The sequence below is a fragment of the Peromyscus leucopus genome, chromosome 5, assembly GCF_004664715.2.
Source record: "Peromyscus leucopus breed LL Stock chromosome 5, UCI_PerLeu_2.1, whole genome shotgun sequence".
In the NCBI taxonomy this organism is placed as follows: domain Eukaryota; kingdom Metazoa; phylum Chordata; class Mammalia; order Rodentia; family Cricetidae; genus Peromyscus; species Peromyscus leucopus.
Window position 1 is genome coordinate 40,639,706 of NC_051067.1, and position 20,281 is coordinate 40,659,986.

A 20,281-nucleotide genomic window follows, 5' to 3' on the forward strand; every position below is an offset into this window, starting at 1 on the left:
AGCATTCTCTAAAGAATTGAGAATGTTATTTTTATATTGGGCTTAAGTCTTCTTAAATACCCTTTTAATGCTTTCTGTAAATTATTAAAATCGAATGTTTGATTAAGGGGTCAGAACAATAGCAGTACCTAGCCCTGGGTTAACGAAATCTGGTTGCACTTGATTTTTGTTTAGACAAAACATGTATGTACACCACATAGCCAGGTTGACCCCAAACTGACGACAGTCGTCTTGCCTCAATACCAGTGCCGGGACACAGGAATGAGCCACCACACTTGGCCTAACGGTACTTTGTGAGGTCAGCTGGGCTCTGGTGAGGGAAGTGAAACCTCCAGTGGTCCGAAGTCGCTGTTAAGGCTCCTCTTGGCACCCTCTCCATGCCGAGGATATAAAGAGATTCCAGCCTTCAGTATCTCCCTTACACTTTGAAGGGTTCTCTTCCTCTTTTGCAAATCTGGCAAACTGCTTTTTCTTTCAATCTTGCGTCATAGAAGGTACGAGGATTTACCTTTATGGATTTCAAGTGTAAGAACTTATTCATGTAGTCGTGGCCGAGTGGTTAAGGCGATGGACTAGAAATCCATTGGGGTCTCCCCGCGCAGGTTCGAATCCTGCCGACTACGGGACATTTTAAATCCGAATTTAATTTCCCTATATACTCCACCACGAGGATGATTTTCCCGTCTAGCACTTCTGGTCTATTTCCTCCATGAGTTCAGCGACAGGTTCTCCAATACTCGGATTTCTACTTTTTTAGGTTGCACATTCTCCTGACTCTTCCTCCTTAGTGAAGCAGGGATCCGAGTCCAGTCCTCATTTCCGGTCTCACAACATGCCTAGTTAGAAGCTTCAGGGACTCGACTGTTTGTAATTCCACAAGAACTAGTGCACAACAAAGGCAGTGAAGCAGGGACTTTGTTTTTCTTTTTTCTATTTAAGGCTCTTGGCGCCTGCCGTCCCATCACTCAGGCGCAGCTCAGGTAGCCTGCGCAGCGAACAAGCTATACTAGGCGCGCGGCCGAGTCGCGTGGTGTGTGCTAAATACCAGAAACACAAGCGCGCGCGTAGGCTGCAGGAACCGCAGAAACTTCCTGTACAGTCCCTGAGAGCCAGCTCCCATCTCTTCCTCGTTAGTATAGTGGTGAGTATCCCCGCCTGTCACGCGGGAGACCGGGGTTCGATTCCCCGACGGGGAGAGCATGTAAACTTTTAAAGGTACCCTTCAAAAACTTGAACTCTATCATAGTTAACTATTTTCTTTGTTTCTCTCTTTCTCTCTTTTTCTTTCTGTCTTTCTATCTTTCTTTTATAGAATTCTTCAAAACTAAAGAAGTACCTCAAAACAGTAAGCTGTAGAAATCACAAGGATTAGCCACACATATAAACTCTACCAAGAGATAGATAAATACAGTAACCAAGAGATTAATTAGTCTGTGTTGGACCAGTAAATTGCATGTGCCTCCTGAGCATGTGTACTAACAGAGCCCAATGCCACAATTTTGATATTCCTGGCAAAAATGTGTAGCCTAGTTAGAGGAAACATCAGACAAACGAAGAAACATTCTACAAAATAGATGAGTGGTATTCTTTTAACAGTGGCAATATAACAAAACAGGAAAACTGCATGTTCCACAGCTGAAAGCTGCACATGATCTGGACTTTTTTCTCTCGATATACAGGTCATCTGGGGGACAGTTGGTGAAATCTGGATAAAGTCTATTGATTATTATGTCATTGTTAATTCCTACTTGTGTTCGTTGCTCAATGCCTATATAACAATGTTTTAAGGCAATGCATGCATATAAAAATACGTATGTATTAAAGGGTATCTTCAAACTACCTCACTTAGTTCAGAAAATATATACATGTCTATCAGCATGAGAGAGAAAAGAAAATATAATAATATGCTAAGTATGTTGACAAGAGGGATGTTATGAACGATATTCAGGAATTCTCTGCTTTGAAACATTTCTGTCTGAATTTTTTTTAATTTTTTATTTTATTTTATTTTATAATACCATTCAGTTCTATGTATCAGCCACGGGTTCCCCTATTCTCCCCCCTCCCACCCCCTCCCCTTACCTCCAGCCCACCCCCCATTCCCACCTCCTCCAGGGCAAAGCCTCCCCCGAGGACTGCAATCAACCTGGTAGACTCAGTCCAGGCAGGTCCAGTCTCTGTCTGAATTTTTATAGCTAGTGAGTTACAACAAACCTTTGTTAATTTTTAAAATCCACTCCATGTTACAGTATGCATGTGGAGGCCAGAGGACAGTTTGAGAAGAGCGTGTTGTCTTCTTGGGATCGAACTCAGATCTTTCGGCTTGGGTGGCAGGTGTCCTTGCTCTGTAAGTTATCATGCCAGCCCTTGAAAACCTTAAATTCTGAGGGTGGTAGTGCAAACCTTCAATGCCTTCAACCCTGGGCAGAGACAAGAGTACCTGTGAGTTCCAGATCAGCCTGGTCTACATAGCACAAACTGCAAACCAGCCAAGACTACATCGTGAACAAGAAGCCAACTACACATAAGAAGCCTAGCAGAGAGAGAACCGCCTGGGGGAAACGGCTGATAAACTGCTGTCCTAGTAGAGTTTTCTTCCAATCATGGTGTTGCTCCGCCCACACTCAGGGCAACACTGACATTTGTAAATATTTGAGAAAAGGCCCTTTTGGAAGAACATTTTAGCCTCAGTGTCTGCACAGCATATAGACTGGCATGAATCATCCATTTCCACCTTCAAGTGAGTCCTCCTGAATTAGAAATTTGAGACATTTTCCTGACACCCTTGCTGTTAGGGTTCTAGGTGTGACATACCTAAAGTTTCTCAATGTGCAAATAAGGTGTTTCCCATTGTGTTATTGTGTTCAAAAGCATTGTCACGGATACAGTGGGATTTTCTGAGAATATAAGGGAACAAAGACTGTTTGGCTAATTTCACATGTAGAAGGTGTAGTATGCCGTGGAACACTGGTTCTCAAGGTGTACCAGTCCAACAGCAGCAAGTTCTGAAACTTGCTAAGAAATGTGAATTGCTGTTGGAGCGTTCTGTGTTTTATTCTGTTCTGTATCTGTTTGGCACCCATTAGTCATAGGACCAAACTGTCCAAAGTTGTCCACAACTCTTGCTATTCGGAGTCTGCACTCTGAGTCATCTATTTTCAACATACATCAAACCAATATTTCTCTCAATCAACCACAGGCCAGGCACTAAAGAGCATGGGACAATCCTTATGTCCCAAATTGGTCTGCTGGACTGACTCACTCAAACTTGTCAGTCTCAAGGTGTTTATTGTGACCTGTGCTGCTTTAGAAAGTTCACTAAAATGTTACGTGCTTGTCAAGACTGTAGGTCACAGAGGTGAGACATGATATGACTAAACGACTGCAGCACCCATACATAGTTCACCTTAAATGTCATAACCAGATGGGAGAAAACGGAATGTCCTTGAGAGCAAAGGTTTTCATTTCAAGGGTCCTGGTTGCTCAGGGTCACACAAAACTTTGACTTAGCCAGTGGCTGCACTCAGGGTTCTTCTGCCTCAAAGGTGGAAGGGTGAGCTTAAAAGGGTTTATCATAGAAAGAAAACTGAAAAAGACGAAGATTAAAGTCTTATTGCAGGGATAGGTGGTGTGAACCATATGGCAACCATTGCTGCTTGACAAAGTTCCAGCATTTCGACACCGCAGACCACGCTCCTCCAGCACCTTTACTTTCATTTTTAATGATTCTCACTATCAAAGCCTGTCCCTTTGGGAAACTTTGTGTGGGCTTTGGTAAAGGATAAAAAACGTGAACAACGGTAGCCTCTCTAAACAAAATAATTCTTTGGGAGAAAAAAAAAAAATCCCACCACTATGTTACCAGGAATTCCATTGTGCCCTCCTAATTACACTAAGAACAGGAAAACTAGATATTAACTGGACACACCTGATTCCTGTTCTGCCCAGATGAGGACCCCCAAAGAGACCAACGGAGACCAGAGATATCCAGAATGCAATAGCAAGGTTTACTTCTCGATGCAATACAAGCTAGCAGGGAGCCCTTGTCTGTAGCGCCTGGCTAATCGAGGCACGAAGGAGAGTTCCTCTTTCTTAGGGAGGATAGCTTTTGAAGGCAAAAACCACAAAATTCTTCAGAGAGGAGGGGATTAATTCGGGTCCATCCTTGATTGGTCCAGTTTTCCTTAGCTTGGACTTTATCTTATTTTTTGCTTTGTCAGGAGTTTTACAGCCCATCTCCAAAATCTGGTCATGTTATCTTGGGGGAGGGGGACATCTCATGGTTAGTTACCACCAGACAGTCTGATTTTGTATTTTTAAAACTTCTGACTTCACCCTGTCTGGGAATGGGGAACTGATTCGGTTCTGGCTATTTTAAGATGTCCCTTTCCTCAGCTCTCCGGGCCTTAGGGGGAACTTGGGTAGGGTTCCCTCAATCCCAAGGATGAAAGGCCTACAATTCAGATCCAGAGCGTGAGGCCATTAAAGGCAAGAGTTCAGTTAATAAACACAGAGAAATCAGAATGGTACAGTGTAATGGGAAAAGAGTAAGACATCAGGACCTTCCCTTTGGGGAGCCTTATGAGGGGAACAGGCCCATATAGTAAGACAAGAAATGGTATAGTGTTTGCTCCCTAGAAGTTCTTTTCCCAAGGTCAGGCATTTGGATAGAGATCTCCATACCCTAGTGGGCTTGAGGAAAGCTCCTGCTGGATAAGGCAGTCATTCTTATCTCTAACTAGAGGAGTTTGTGGCCCTTCCATTAACATATGACTGGTGCCTATTGTCAAAGGTCAATGCTCAACTCCTAATCTCAAGCCACACCCCAGCTCACAAGCCTCTTGTCTCCAGTTTAATCCTATGTGCAACTATACAGTACAAAAGCTGTAATCTTTCCTCAAAGGCTCTGGCAGCCACCTCCTCAGTTTGTGTCTATCTCCTTCCTCTATCTCCCTGGCGACTCCACACATCCTCTACGGGACCTGAACCCCCCTGAGGAAATAGGTCTCTGGCAGTTAGACACAGTAGCGCAAGCCTTTAATCCTAGAATTGGGGAGGAGGGGGAGGCAGTTTGGGGCCAGCCAGAGCTACATCATGAGACCATTTCAAAAACAAAAACAAGCAACCAACAAAAGACCTCTTGCAGAAAGAGGAGCTTTGGAAAGCAAGCCAAGCCCCCAAGAGAATGGGAGGGGGGAAAAAAGTTGAGCTAATTAATTGTCTAGGGGCTTTTTATAGGACACAGCAGAAACTGTACAAAGACTGAGGTCATTTCGATTAAGATTAGCCCATTCTCTGGGAGTATCACAAGTTGAGCCCATGTGGGCCCCACATGTTCTGCGCACCTCTCAAAAGCTAAAACGGGGAGATGAGACTGTCCACCTGCTGCTCCTTTAGGAAAGCAGCCATGCTTTATCTTTCGCTTGCTTTTTCATCTGTTAACGTTGACTGTTGGCTATCAGCCCAGGCCTGCACTGCCAGCCCTACGGGCCCCGCGGGCGTTGCTGGTCTTAGCCCAGTGGTTCCCAACCTTCCTCATGTTCCCACCCTTTAATACAGTTCCTCATGTTATGGTGACCCCCCAGGCCACAAAATTAGGTTCGTTGCTCCTTCGTTACTGTAATCATCGTGAGTCCAAGGCCATCCTGGGCTACAGAGTAAGATTCAATCTTTTTAAAAAGGGCGGAGTTGGTTAGGTTAAACGAGGAGTGTGGGATGGGGGTGGGTCGGCCGATGGAATGAACACCTAGAAGTGCCGGAGGTGGGCTGCGGGGAAGCACACCTGCATCTGACTAAAAGGTCAAACTAAAGCGTAAGAGCAGCACGAAAACGAGGCGGCTTTCCATGTCTTTCCTCGCCCTTAGTCTGGAACAGAAACCCACGGAAGCAATTGTCCTCATGGCTTCCACAGGCCGTGGACTCGGACCGGCAGCAGAAGACGCTGCCTCACTATTTACCACGACGATGCCAGGTTTCAACAAATCACCTGCCACGAATTTCTATCAACCAGCCGTCTATCATTGTTTGTAGTCGTGGCCGAGTGGTTAAGGCGATGGACTAGAAATCCATTGGGGTCTCCCCGCGCAGGTTCGAATCCTGCCGACTACGGGTGTTTTCTTTGGCTCCCTCCAGTGCGGTTTAAAGTTTGAAAGTGTATTTCAATTGCCAAACTAGTTTCCTCCTGACGTGTGTCTACGATGCAAGATGCAGTGCTAATTTAAGGAGTAGTTCTTGGATTGCCAGTGTGGAGACATTTTTGTCCAGTTTGTTGTTGATGTTTTGTTTTGCCTAAAACCAGACAGACCATCTTTTCTCTGAGGGAAGCGTCTCCTTTCCAGCCTTTGAAATCCCATCTTCAGGAAACCCGGTAAAAGCGAGTCCTTAGGTTCAATCCCAGCAGCAGAAGGAAAGGAAAGAGAAGAAAGGAGAGGGAAAGCGGCCACTCTACCTATTTTGAGAGGTCACAAAGATAGTTCAGAAAACTAAAGTCCTGTGCGATGCTTCCCCTCAATGCCATGCTTGCAATGGCTCCGCCCTAAGACGTCCTGCTTGTAAGTCTCGTCTAAGCATGGAAGAAGCCAAAGCTGTCTAACCAAATCAGCCAGCCACTACTCAGCAGAGCTGAGAAAAGAGCCTCCCGCCGACGCTGCTTCCGAAAGTACAAGAAGTGTATCCGACACCTCATCTGGGTCTCGGACTCTTCTTTCCCAGTTATGGGGAAGACATACTAACATATTAAAAAACATAGTACCTGGTTGGGTTAAAAAAAAAAAAAAAAACCAGATGGCCGAAATGCTATGCAGACTGGCTGGCACTCACAGAGATCCGCCTCCCTTTGCCTCCCAAGAGCTGGGGTTAAAGATATGTGCTCCCATGCTCAGCAACATTTTTTTTAAAGCAAATATTAAGACCTGGATTCAGTTTCCAGAACTCCCATCGGACGGCTCACAACACCCTGTAACTCCAGTTCCTCGGGAATCCAATGTCCTATTCTGACATTGTGGGCGATTGTGCTCATGTGCACACCTCCTCCCCGGCACACCCATGCATAAACATAATTAAAAATAAAATCTTTAAAAGCAGGTATTAAGTTTAGTTACAACACTCAAGAGGCCGAAAAAAAGACCATTGTGAGCTTTTAACCACTGAGCCATCTCTCTAGCCTCTATTACAGTGTTTTGAGACAGAGTCTCACTGTGCAGCCCAGGCTGGCCTTGTACTCCACATAATCCTCCTGCCTCAGCCTCAGGAGTGCTGGCGTTTACAGCTATGAGCACCATGCCAGGCTTCTCATACTGCATTTGATTGGTTCAGGTGGCGTGGAGGTCTTTGAGTCTTGGGGGCGGGGGTTGTTGTTTGTTTTTTAATCAAATCATCTTTTATCCTAAAAAAATCGCGTGCCACTAAAGAATCTGACTGCACATTAGACAGTCCTTGAACATGATTTTCACTCCTTCATCTCTATCATGTAACAATAAAAATGTTTGAAAATTTATGATTGTGATTAAGATGATATAATCTGGTTCATTAGAGTCTTCTAACGGCAAATTGCACAGTTACACTTTTTTTTTTTTTTCAACAATTCAGGATAATTACAATATCTGGAATTACAGAGGAAAAAAGGCGTGGACAAAATCATCCGCGTGGAATTCTTGACCAAACGTATCCAGCCTGTTCCCTAGGCTAGGATTCTACATCATAGGGATGTTTTGAAATTTATCCTTGGCTTTGGTGTATTCTTTCCTAAAGGCATGACCACTGACAAATAGGGTTAAGTCATACTTTATCTAATGTAGGCAGAGCTGCCTATACTGCATTCCTTGTTAGTATAGTGGTGAGTATCCCCGCCTGTCACGCGGGAGACCGGGGTTCGATTCCCCGACAAGGAGGCTAATGCTCTACTTTTAACAGAGCTGTAGAACAACCTATTGTCAGTCCTGCAATGTTAAAGCCACGGCTACTCTAACAGAATCTAGGTCTAAGTAGGTTTCTCTGCAAAGCACAGAGAATCTACAATACAGAAACTGGTGGCCCAGCTTCGCTGAAGTCGCCAAAACACACAGACAACCGTGTAGCCCACTGAGGTGCAAGTGTGCTCCATGCACCAGTCTGGGTTTCCTGGTCAAGTTCTCAAATACTTCAGAACATTGTGTGTGTGTGTGGTTTTTGTTTTTGTTTTTGTTTTTTTTGTTTTTTGTTTTTTTTAATAAATGCCCATAAAACACAATGAACAGAAAGAATAGCTTTTGGAGTGGAACACGACTACCATAAAGTCACAGCGAACAATGTGTGGCTCCTGCTTAGGGAAATTCACAGATCAGTGGAAAATAAACACTTCCTAAGTGGATCTACTCATGCAGTCACTTGATTTAAAAAAATGTGGCTCTGCTTTGCACTAGGAATTCCAATGAGTGAAATTCATAAATGAGTGTTTCAACTGGCTATCAGCATAGAAGTATATTAATCACATCAAAAGCAAACCCAGATAAATGCACATGGAATGATGAAAAGTAGCATATTACCTCTGAAAGGCAACCCGGATACGACTCCATGGAGACTTTGTGTATACAACAATTTCCAAAGCAGGAAAAAAAAAGTCACTACATTCAGGCAAATATGATACCAATGCTTCATTGTCCTTAGTAGTTTTTCTCAATGTTAGACACAATGAGTGAGTGTAGAAGAGCCAGAGAATTGATTGCACTGCATATGCCGAACAAAACTTACATCCCGAACATAGATCCAGAGATCGACAGGCGGGCACGGAGATATGAGTAAGTACATTGGTAAGAGAACAGGATGACCATGGAAAAGGAAAAGAGGCAAAATATTTTAATGGGGTTTCCAAAAGAGAATATCCAAACAAACACATATGATAGGAGGCTCCCTTAGTCCTTGTAGAACATGAAAAATAAAAGTTAAAATACCAGAAGAGAAAGTCCAAGCTTTCTCAGCGAGATATAGACACACAAACTTACACTCAAACTTACTCTAGTCCTTGTTGATCTTGAACTAGCAACAATTCTCCTGCAAGCAAGATTACAGGCCTGCGCCACCACACCCTACATAGTGGAACTCTTCATGTGTTTTACTCTTAGCTTGCCAAGAGGTAGAGCCTTCCCAGAACCTGGAACCTCTCAACCCCCTAAGAAGTAAATTGAACACGATGGAAGTAAACTTCCACAATTGTCCCTTAAACTGGGGACAAGACAAATGCTCCGGAGTCCTCAAAGGCAGCCTCAGATTCGAGGGTGAAGCCATCCGTGCCCTGCTGGGTCCTCAGATCATGGTCGAAGGCCCAGGTCGTTGGAGATTTGGGACTCAGGTCAACTTTACCTGCCTAGAGAGATTTTTGCTTCCACTTTGCAGGAAGAGCCCCGAGCACAACTGAGAAGGAAGGTGTGTTGCAGCGAAGGATAGCAAAACCTAAAATGAAATTTTAAATTTTTCTATTGTAGCCATCCGAATTCTGCAATGGAACTATACCTCATCAGTTAGCAGTCCAGACAATATAAGCAGGGGGTTCCATGGTGTAATGGTTAGCACTCTGGACTCTGAATCCAGCGATCCGAGTTCAAATCTCGGTGGAACCTAGTTTATTTTTCCTTTGTAGAGCAGTCTTTAAATCCACAAAATAATCCTATTTCTAAAAAGACAGATATCATTCTACTTTGTTCTTATTCATCCCTCTTCCTCATCCCTCCTGCCCTCCGCTTACCTCACCCACCCCAAATACTGCTTCTTCCATGTCACGTATTCTGTTACCCACCCTCCAAGATCTCTACTTTCTCTGATGGTCCGCCTTTCTACTTTGATGACATAACACACACATATATTTATACAAATATGTGTGCATACTTAACAAAATTGTTTTTTGTTTTGTCATTCTGAGTTTGGCTTATTTCATTTAAAATATCTGCAGTTTCATACATTTCCCTGCAATAGGCATGATTTCATATTTATTTATTATAGAAATTAAACTTCATAGTGTTTCTGCACCATATATCCTTTGTCCATTCATCTTCTGATGAACCCATTGGCTGGTCCCATCCTAAGAGACAGTCTGAGACAGCATACTTGGGCCACCACTCTTGGCTAGCTGGTTTCATTTTAGCAGATCATCAAGGCAAGGAGTCTGGTCCTGAGGATACAAGGTAGCTGCTGGTTTCGGGCATTAGCACCATAGTCAACTAAAGAACAAGAAGTAGAAAATGCCGCTGGAAACATTCTAGCTTCTGGTTAAGCCTCAAAATGCAATCTACATTTAACGACAGCTATTTTATTTAAACACAAAAGTGACTTGTGTAGCGAGTAATTAAAATGATGGACTAGTAATCCATTAGGGCCTGTGACTTTACAAAATCATACCTAACTAGACTCAAAACATTCTGAAGTTTGGAAAAATTCTGGGGGGCGGGAGAAAGAGAGAGAGAGAGAGAGGGAGGGAGGGAGGGAGGGAGGGAGGGAGGAAGGAAGGAAGGAAGGAAGGAAGGAAGGAAGGAAGGAAGGAAGGAGGGAGGGAAGGGGACCAATTCTAAACAAAACCCTCACCCTACGACTCTTTACCAAATTTACCCTGTTTATGGTGCTGGGATTGAGTCCCTCCGTGGAAGCAGCTCAAGGAATCTAGAACCCTACCTAACCTGCTTATGACGTAAAGAAGGAAGTGTCAGACGTAAATTCTACTAGTCAACGCTTTCTGCTTCCATATGACCGAAAAACTGAGACTCAAATTTCCAGAATGGCAAAAGTAAATAAATAATTAAATCACTAGTATAGACATTATTTTCTTTTGTATGTTAGGAATTTTAAAAATGTAATTTAAAACATTTAATGGTGACATAAATCTCATTATTCATTGTGTATTTATTTAAATATTTATTTGTTTTTCTTTTATATCAGGGTCTTACTTAGTAGGCTTCTCTGGCTTGGGACTCAAGACCGTCCTCCTCCCTCAGCCTCAGAGTGCTTAGATTACAGGCAGGCCCGAGCCGCAAGCTCAGCTGAAGCTTGTACATGTAGTAATTTGTCCAGTTGATGGGAATGGGCGCCTGGAAGACGGAGAGAAATGGGGTTTGCAGGAGGAAGAGGAGACAGTCCAGAAGAGGCGACTTTCGTGGTAAGGACGCTACTGTTTAAAAATTTGGAAAGCTTGGTAGGATTCTTTCTCTGGAGAGCTGACATTCGCCGCCGGCAAAAAAAAAAAAACAAAACAAAACAAACAAAAAAAAAAAAACAAAAAACAAAACAAAACAAAACAAAAAACCGAATGCTGGTAACGACTCGGAGAAAGTCCAAACTCAGGGAAGTGGTTCTTGATCCAGGCTTTGAGCTCTTGATTTCCGACCCAGGAGAGTCCATTTGGCAATGTCAGTCGGATCTGGATCCACAAAGCTTAAGTTTAAGAAGTGTGAAGATGGTGGGAAAGAGTACTAAGGCCAGAGAATAAATAACCAAATTAAACCTAAACTTGATGAAACTATATGCTATTTTCAAAGACTTTACCTCCAACAGCAGAGTGGCGCAGCGGAAGCGTGCTGGGCCCATAACCCAGAGGTCGATGGATCGAAACCATCCTCTGCTACAAGTGTTTTACTTCCAACGAGAACTGTATCCCATTCTCAGGGTTCTTGATCATGGTTAAGATCTCTGAGTCTACTGATCCTCCAGACATACAATTTGCTTAACTATGGTGGAGATGGCAATGTTTGAGGAATACACGACACCTTTCCTTGACTGTTGAAACACCGTGCTTCGTCAAGTGCCGAGTTGCTGTCTTTTGGTGGTGGTGGTTGTTTTGAGGAAGCCATGCAATCCAAGCTAGCTTTGACCACGAGGCAATCCTGCCTTGGTCTCCTAGTTCTAGTTGTTTTTCTCCCTCGAGACAGGGTTTCTCTGTGTTAGTGCAAGACAACACGTGGGGAGAAAGCACTTCTAGAACATGACCTTGATCATACATGTCTCCATGTGTGGACAGGGTAATGAGATTCTACCTTGCCTCTTAGAGGGAGAGAAAAGGAGGAGAAAGGGGTTCCGTGGGAAATTACAGGGGAGGAAGAGAGAAGACAGAAACCAAACGATGGGGAGAGGGGGAAGGATGGGAGGCCGTGTGCAGGGAAGAGAGAAAAATGAAGGAGCTGCGCAGAAGAGAGAGACAGAAGTGGGGATGCAGGGACAACTGGATGGGAATGTGGGAGGAGGGAGGAGAAGTGTAAGGGACTTGGATGGTCCGTGTGAAGTAGAGGAAGACAGATTCTTCCACACTGAAACAATCTGTGAAAATAGCTCTGACTCCTGTTCCCAGGAGGGAACTCAAGACTTGAGAATGCCTTCCCCATCTGAAATGACGTCATGAAAATGTATCTACAGGTCCTCTGATGACCTTCAGTCTTTGTCAACACTTCTAGTCTTACGAGTAAGCACTGTGTTTTGTGGGCTTGGAGGTAGAACCTAAAGCCTTGTGCTTGCTGAGCAAATGCTCTGCCATTGAACTGTATTCCCAGCCCTGGTTTTACTTTTATCTTGATACAAAACTCACTGAATTGCCTATGGTTAACTTCAACTCACTCTGTAGTCCAGACAAACCTTGAACTTGAAATCTTCTCTGTCAGTCTCCTGCTAAACTGGTAAGCAAGTCTTTAAACTGGTAAAGCAAGTCTTTGTCATACAATGTTAGTCACAAGCCAGATCTCCACTTGCCCTTGAACCAGATTTTTGCTTTTTATAAAAAAATAAAAAAAGAAAGAAAGAAAGAAAGGAAAAAGAAAGAGAAAAAAAGAAAGAAAACAATTAGCCCAAGATAAAAACAGAAACAACAACAAAATAGTAACAACAGTAGCTAACGCTGATAATCCCAGCATTTGGGACACAGAGGTGGAGGATCAAGCATTCAAGACCTCACAGTGAGTTGAAGCCAATCTGAGAGCATGACGACCTGTCTCAAAACTAAATAAAAATAAAAACGACAGACATCATCATCAACAGGAAAACATGACGAAAGTCTAGACTCTTCATAGGAAAAAAGAAAACCTCTCCTGGTCTATGTTCTAATGATTTTCAAAGCTTTATAATCCTTTCGAGTGGTTTGATGTTGTGAAAGAACCCAGAGATATAAAGCACGCAGAGGTATTTTTATTGGGCCCCATAAAGAGGTTGCTAACAGCATCACAAGTTTTACTTACAACTCTTTAACAAGAAATCGTAGTCGGCAGGATTCGAACCTGCGCGGGGAGACCCCAATGGATTTCTAGTCCATCGCCTTAACCACTCGGCCACGACTACATGGAGATAAACTGGCTTGTTAGAATAAGGAACCTGGCTGAGCTTTAGTCTTCTAAAAAGTTGAACTTTTCTAGTAGTCATGTATTTATTATCTTTCTATATATAATATATATAATTTATCTTATTTTAACTGCTTGAGATCTCTCAGACAGAAATAATGATTTGGTGACAGACTGACATGTAGTCCTTCATCTTCAGAACTGAGAAGACCCTTTATAATGATGCTCCGGTGAAAGATATTTTCAGAGACTAGCTTTCCTTTTTTCTACAGTAGGAATCCCTGAGGTACATCCAACAACTGGGACATGATCTAAATTTTCTGTGGGATTGTGAATTACGGGAACAATTCAAAAAACCTTAATAGCTGTCCATTTTAGCATTCTAAGTAAGTTTTGAAAATCCATGAGATCAAAGTCCTGAAACTAATAAAAATAAGTGAAATGCAAGTCTACGTTGCTGAGACGAGGTGGACAGTGGGATTCACTTTAAGAAAAATAATGCTGGCTACTAAATTTATTTTGGATTTTGCAAAAATAACTTCATTTATACACATGGCATCACTTAATCCTTATGTCTCACTTGAGGAGAAAGAGGCAGGGAGAAGGATCATGTTCACATGGTACTTGGGAATTAGCTTTCTTCAATGATATGGACTGCGTTTTGCCCTTGGATGCTGTCTGTACCTTCAGCGATGTTCCTGGTTGCCTTATGGTTAAACATGGATAGTTGCACATTTCCCTCAAATACATGTGAAGCTAAACTGGTAAGCAAGTCATTAAACTGGTAAAGCAAGTCTTTGTCATACAATGTTAGTCACAAGCCAGATCTCCACTTCCCCTTGAACCAGATTTTTGCTTTTTATGATCCCAGTCATGTGCAGATATGGAATATGCTTCAGGGAAATATCAAATAGCAAGTCAAGACTTTAATTGGTTGTGTTCCCTACCTGCTTGCAAAAGATGCACCATTTGCAGTCTGTGAACAACAAATGCTTATCAAGTTACAGGTAGAATTGGAGGCAGTTGAGAAAACAGAAAAAATTAGCCTGAGTTTGTTCTGTAACAATTAATTGGAACTACCAAAAGTGCCTTTTAAAGTAGTGTTCAGTTTTCATTAGATTTCAATGAAAAAGCTTCTTGTATTTCTTCTGAAAACTGGATGTAATTCAAGATCAATTAATGTTGGTTTGCTTGTATATACCTAAGTCAACTGTACAACACACTGATGGTCGGGAATGTCACAATATCGATAGAAAGAGTGCACCATTTGATGCACTCTCTCTATTGTCTCTATGTCTGAATAAATACCTTCAAAATATGTGTGTGCATGCCTGTGTAATACACGGATCCCATTCAGGGCCTCACATATGCTAGGTGTGATCTGCCAATGAACTACATTCCCAGCACCTAGATTTAGAACATTTCCTGTGTGTGTTTTATTGTTGTATAACTAGAGAACTGACAACCTTTTGGTTTAAGAATATACCCTATATTTTTAAACTTCCTTTTTCTGCATATACACGCAAGACTAATTATGAAGTTGACCTCAGGAAACACAGCTCTCCAAACCTTAGAAATGTGATGTTTGGGCTCAGTGACAGAGCATTTACCTACTATGGCCCTGGATCCAACCCCTTGTACCACACCACAATCACACTCACAGGCATGCACTGGGACCACACACACACTCACACAGACCTGCACACGCACACACTTAGAGAGCTCATAGAACTTCTATGTCTTCTATCTCCATCTCCCCTCTCCCCCCAAACCAGTCTTTAAACTAATCCCAATTAAAAAGGTTGGAGAGATGGATTAATGGTTAGCTGCTCTTGTAGAGGATCTGATATTGGTTTCCAGTATTCAAGCACGTGGTTCCCACCAGCCAATAAACCTCAGCCGCAACTAATCCCACGACCTTTCCTGGCCTCCGAAGGCACTGGCATACCGTTGAAGGGCGTCCTCTCCTCCATAGCAAATTCCAGGCCAGATTGCGATAGCGGCTCTATTTCAAAAACAACACAGGAACAAAGACAGAGGGAAACAAGTCGAAAGAGCTTCCCTGTGGCTCAAGGAGGTCACGTATCCAACTCTATTATCTATATCATCTATATTTATATCTTGAATAAGTTCTCTGGAATACATATGCTTCGAGGTGTAGCACACGATACAGAGTTCCTGGCATGCACGTGAAGAGAGGTAACAAATCATGCCAGTTCCTTTCATGATCCCACTCTAACAACCGCCCAAATCTCCGACATAAGAAATCAGCTATGTTAATTTCATTTGATTTGTTGAAGTTTGCGCGTCTTTAATCACTTGTGCTTTTCTTAGGCAAGACAGAGAAGTGCGCTCACCAAGTCAAAATCCTTGGAAATTCTATTCGTAGTCGCTTCCTCTACGGGGCTCTGGGATGTGGGGACGGAGTCTTAGTTACAGTGAGATCTGAGATCTAAAATCTGAGAACACAAGTCGTCCCCTCTTGCCAGCACCCCATTCCCTCTGCAGTGTAAGGGCAACGGGGTTTGTAGGTTTAGATTTTAACTCTAAAATGACCCGTGTTTTCTCACTTTCCTCATTCTCCTTGCTGCTTGCGTTGGCACTTCTTGCTTAAGGCTATTTTGAACTGCAGACCCCTTTCCGCGGAATTCCAGAGAATGAGTCAGTAGCGGGGGGTCGCCTCTGGGTGGCTTCTCTCGCAGCAGTGTCTGTGGTTTTTTGTTTGTCGGTATACGCTAGGAGATTCTTTATCCTTAGATTTCTGTGAAAACTTCACCTATCCATTAGTTTATATTAGCACTTCGGAAGTCATAAGGAGCAGGTAGTCGTGGCCGAGTGGTTAAGGCGATGGACTTGAAATCCATTGGGGTTTCCCCGCGCAGGTTCGAATCCTGCCGACTACGGTTTTACCAAGAACCAGTTGAAAGAACTGCAATCAGTAATAGTCAGCTAGCTGCATGTACTTGAAAATTATACCGTTTACTTGGTTAAATTCTTTGGCCCACCACCCCAAAAAGTATTCCAGTATGGCATGCTATGTGAACCCCTGTACTGTAACCTCGAACGATCTGAGTAGCAGCAGTGCATGTTCAGAGGAGTCGTGGCCATCAATAATTCCAGCACTTGAAAGGCTGAAGCCACTCCAGCTACACTTTAAAAGTGTTCGAAAATCTGAGTTGCAGATTTTCCTAATACTGATAAAAGAACAGCTGAAAACATAAATTGATGTTATAGAATCTACTAAACTTGCTTTTAAAAATATTAAATTACACAAAGTCGAATTTAGCAGTGGTGGCGCACGCCTTTAATCCCAGCACTTGGGAGGCAGGGGCAGGCGGATCTCTCTGAGTTCGAGCCCAGCCTGGACTATAGAGTGAGTTCCAGGAAAGGCGCAAAGCAAAATAATTTATATAAAGGAGCCCTCCCGGTTGGTCTCTTAACAGCAGAATTTCACCAGGCAGACAGGATGACACTGGTTAGCAACAGCCTGGGAAAAGTGGCCCTGCACGTCTATACTGTAAATCTCCCCATTTGTCCAAACAAACCTTAGAATTTCTTTTGTCTTTGTGAAACATGTCAAATCACCCAAAGTGGAACTTGGGGCTGTAAAAGCATATAAGCTGACAGAGATTTCCATGTAAGGCTGGCTCCCTTTCTGGATTAGCCAAAACTAGTTGTGCACAATTAATCTCTTCATGCTGGAGTGATTGATCACTGAGAAAGCTTATTAATTCTATAATAGCATTAAGGATTGAACCTAGAGCTTTGAGCATGCTAGGCAATTGCTAAACTAGCCTTGAGCTCAATCTGTAGCCCAGATTGGCCTGAAACTCACTGAAAGCCTTCCGCCTCTTCTCACAGGAGCTAGGATTATGGGCCTGTACCACCATGCCTATTTTCTCCATTCTAGATAAGCTGCTCAATGCCACACAATGAAACAGTAGACTGAGGCTTTCTGGATAGGGTTATGAACCCAGATTTCACAGTTCCAAGGAGGGCACTCCCAAGGTATCTTGTTATTAGAGGATTCTGAGTTAGATTTATTAGGTACATCAAATGCTGAATAGCAAATCTCACTTTTCAAGCTCTTGCCAGTGTTGTATGGCAGTTTCCTCAGAGAACTTCTCAGAGGCAAGAACTCAAGACACAGGATAGTCCCTAGAGGTAGGTGGGACATTCCATCCTGCAGAGAAGCTCCTTAGCTCAAAGACTTTAGGAAGTCCCTAGAACTAACCAGATATGGTAGGCCCGGCCCTCCTCTAGCATATTTATAAGCAGCAAGGCTGCTGAGAGATTCTCTTAGGTGAGCGGACTTGCCTAGAAGAGGCTCAGACAGCCTAGCTGCCTCAAGAAAATGGACCAGCCAGGCTGAACCAGCCAAGCTACCCCAAAGCAGCAGACATCAGCTGAGCTGCCTAAAAAGAGGTTCAAGTCACTTGCACGGCCTGCAGAGCGTCTAGTTTGATGACTTCCAGGTCACACAGCTAGCCCCAGGTCCCCAGTTCCCCAGCTTTCGGGAGCTATCACCCATGCCGTGGTAAGTAGACTATGTCTCCCCTGGGGCGGTATTGCACAGCAGCTGTAGACTACCATTTCAAGGACTTTCCATACTTTGCAGCTCTGAATATAACGAATTTCACAGGCCAGAAGGGCTGTAGACGTGAAGGCATCCAGAGACAAAGCGACGTTTGAGGCTCTAGGACGTTCAGAAATTGATATCCATTTAACTGGGCTCTGAGGTCTTTTGTAAGGAACGCTGTCCTGGTCTTTTCCTCTCAGGCTGTAGAGCAGCACCCTTGCTCACTGCTGTTCAGATCTGGTTCTCTAGCCTTGTCCTCGGGTGGGAGGCTGTAGAGTAGCTCTGTGCAGCTAGGGGTTTGGCGGAGCTTGGGAGAGGGGGTCATGGTGCTGCCCACCGGATCTTTGCAGGTGGTGGCACTTTTCTATAGGAAATATCAGTTGTTGACCCAGGTGTCCCCTGCTTTCTTTCAAGACGGGTCTTAGTTCACAAAGAGTCCCCTGACATTAGGCTTTCTCAGCCTCTGGGTATCTGCCACTGGAAACAACTTACTCTTTCCACAACTGACGTAAAGGGGGAAGTAAAGAAAGATCATCTTAGCTAGACAGATGGAGACGGTGTAGTTTTGTCACATGTGATAGAAAGAAGAAAAAGACCATGGAAGGAAAGAAGCCCGAGTGCTCTATACCTGTAATTAAAGCACCAGGGGGTGGGGTAGAGCTGAGGCCGAAGGATTGCCATGAGTTCAAGGCCAGCCTGGGCTACACAGTGAATTCTAGATTAGCCTAAACTAGAATGAGACCTTGTAGGAAAGGAAAGAACAAGGAGTTACCAATTTTCTCTAAATTTACATTAGGAAAAAAGACCTCAATTCTCTGCCAGGGGCTTTAGAGCTGACCCAACCCTCCCTACTGGTCTGTCATGTTCAGGTGACCACAGTGTCCTGGCTCCTCAGATGACAAGAAGAAGCAAATGCATTCTGAAGCTTATGAGCTTAGCTCTCTCTTGTCCAGAAGAAATAAAGATGCTATCAGATTTCTGGATGAGAGGGAAGAGGGAGCAAGCGTGGATGGAAGCAGGTCATTGTCAGGGGAGCGACAAGAGCACAGCTCTAGAACATGCCAGAGAACAGACCCACTGCAACATCTGTAAGGAAAATGGATTGCAACTGGTCAATAGTAGAAGATCGCTTTTTGTTTTCTTTTTAAGTTTTAAGAGGAGGTCTTACTGTGTAGCCCTGGCTGACTTGGAACTCTTAAAAGCAGACCAGCCTTATGCTCCTCTTGCCTCTTTAAAGTCCTGTGACCCCTGGAAAAATTTTATAAAATGTTTACAAAACTAATTCTAAGGTAAGTGGATCAATCTATATGAGTTCAAGGCCAGCCTGGTCTACAGAGCTAGTTCCAGGACAGCTAAGGCTGTTACACAGAGAAACCCTGTCTTGAAAAACCAAAAACAAACAAAAACAAAAAACACCCCCAAAACCAAACCAAACCAAAACAAAAAACTAGTTCTAAAGATGAAGAAAGAACTAGTTAGTTAGGGAGCAAGTTATAGCCCACGATCACGATCGATCATCCCAGTGCTGGAGAAGCATTCAGCACCGAGGGAGAGGAGACAGACCTATGAGACGCTTAGAAACAGTGAGAGTCAAGGATTTTATATGCAACTAGGGTGCATTTTGTGCCAAACAAAGTATTAGGCAGTATTTAAAAGGATTGGATCTATATTTAACCCTACGGATGAATATGAAAAAAAAAGGACGAAGGTAACTATTTCAGGAGCAGAATGAAATATATAACAAATTATCATTCATGTAAAAGAAAAGTCACATTAATATGCGCTTTGTAGGAGACAGTACATTCTGTTACAAATGTAAACATTAAACATACTTCATACAGTCTTTGGAAAAGATTAGGGGAAGTCCATTGTAAGAATAAAGGAGGACCAATTGAGAACTAGGAGTGATAGTGCACACATATATTCAGTACTTAGGAACCAGGAGCAGGAGGATCACTTTGATTCCAAGGCCAGCCTGGGATGCATAGTGAATGAGGCCGCTCAGGGAATTTTACATAGACTGATAATGATAATGTACCTCGAACTGTGGAACATAGAAACCCAGACACCTGCACCTGAATTCCAAAACAGAATATAACATCAAGATTTTGTGGGCAGTGTTGACGCCTTTAAAGCAGACTAATATTTATTCATAACAGCAAGGGTGGACCCATGCTAATGGAATAAAAAACTGTTTTGTGTAAGGGGGTTAGACATCACCGGATCCACATTTGTGCTTTATTTAGTGAAGTGACCTGGAGAGGGCTGCAAAGATGGAAGTTCTGCTCTAAACTGGAAGACGTCAGAAATCAGGTCTATCAGTTCATCTCATCCACAGAGAGGCAGATTAGACGACAAAGCTAAAGGTAATGAAGGTATGCTCATCATCGAATGTCCCCGTTTTAGCTGATAAAAAGGGATG

General features: G+C 43.3%; 8 non-coding genes across 8 annotated transcripts; 7 read left to right on the forward strand and 1 right to left on the reverse strand.

Annotated features, from left to right (window-relative positions):
* The first annotated feature begins 541 nt into the window (after positions 1-541).
* On the forward strand, positions 542-623 carry Trnas-aga. The gene has a single exon. It is a non-coding gene; the product is annotated as a tRNA-Ser (tRNA).
* A 501-nt stretch (positions 624-1,124) lies between these two features.
* On the forward strand, positions 1,125-1,196 carry Trnad-guc. The gene has a single exon. It is a non-coding gene; the product is annotated as a tRNA-Asp (tRNA).
* A 4,830-nt stretch (positions 1,197-6,026) lies between these two features.
* Trnas-aga lies at positions 6,027-6,108 on the forward strand. The gene has a single exon. It is a non-coding gene; the product is annotated as a tRNA-Ser (tRNA).
* A 1,709-nt stretch (positions 6,109-7,817) lies between these two features.
* Positions 7,818-7,889, forward strand: Trnad-guc. Its single transcript has one exon. It is a non-coding gene; the product is annotated as a tRNA-Asp (tRNA).
* Positions 7,890-9,521: 1,632 nt separating this feature from the next.
* On the forward strand, positions 9,522-9,593 carry Trnaq-cug. Its single transcript has one exon. It is a non-coding gene; the product is annotated as a tRNA-Gln (tRNA).
* A 1,919-nt stretch (positions 9,594-11,512) lies between these two features.
* Trnam-cau lies at positions 11,513-11,584 on the forward strand. The gene has a single exon. It is a non-coding gene; the product is annotated as a tRNA-Met (tRNA).
* Positions 11,585-13,199: 1,615 nt separating this feature from the next.
* Trnas-aga lies at positions 13,200-13,281 on the reverse strand. Its single transcript has one exon. It is a non-coding gene; the product is annotated as a tRNA-Ser (tRNA).
* Positions 13,282-16,101: 2,820 nt separating this feature from the next.
* On the forward strand, positions 16,102-16,183 carry Trnas-uga. The gene has a single exon. It is a non-coding gene; the product is annotated as a tRNA-Ser (tRNA).
* The last annotated feature ends 4,098 nt before the right edge of the window (positions 16,184-20,281 follow it).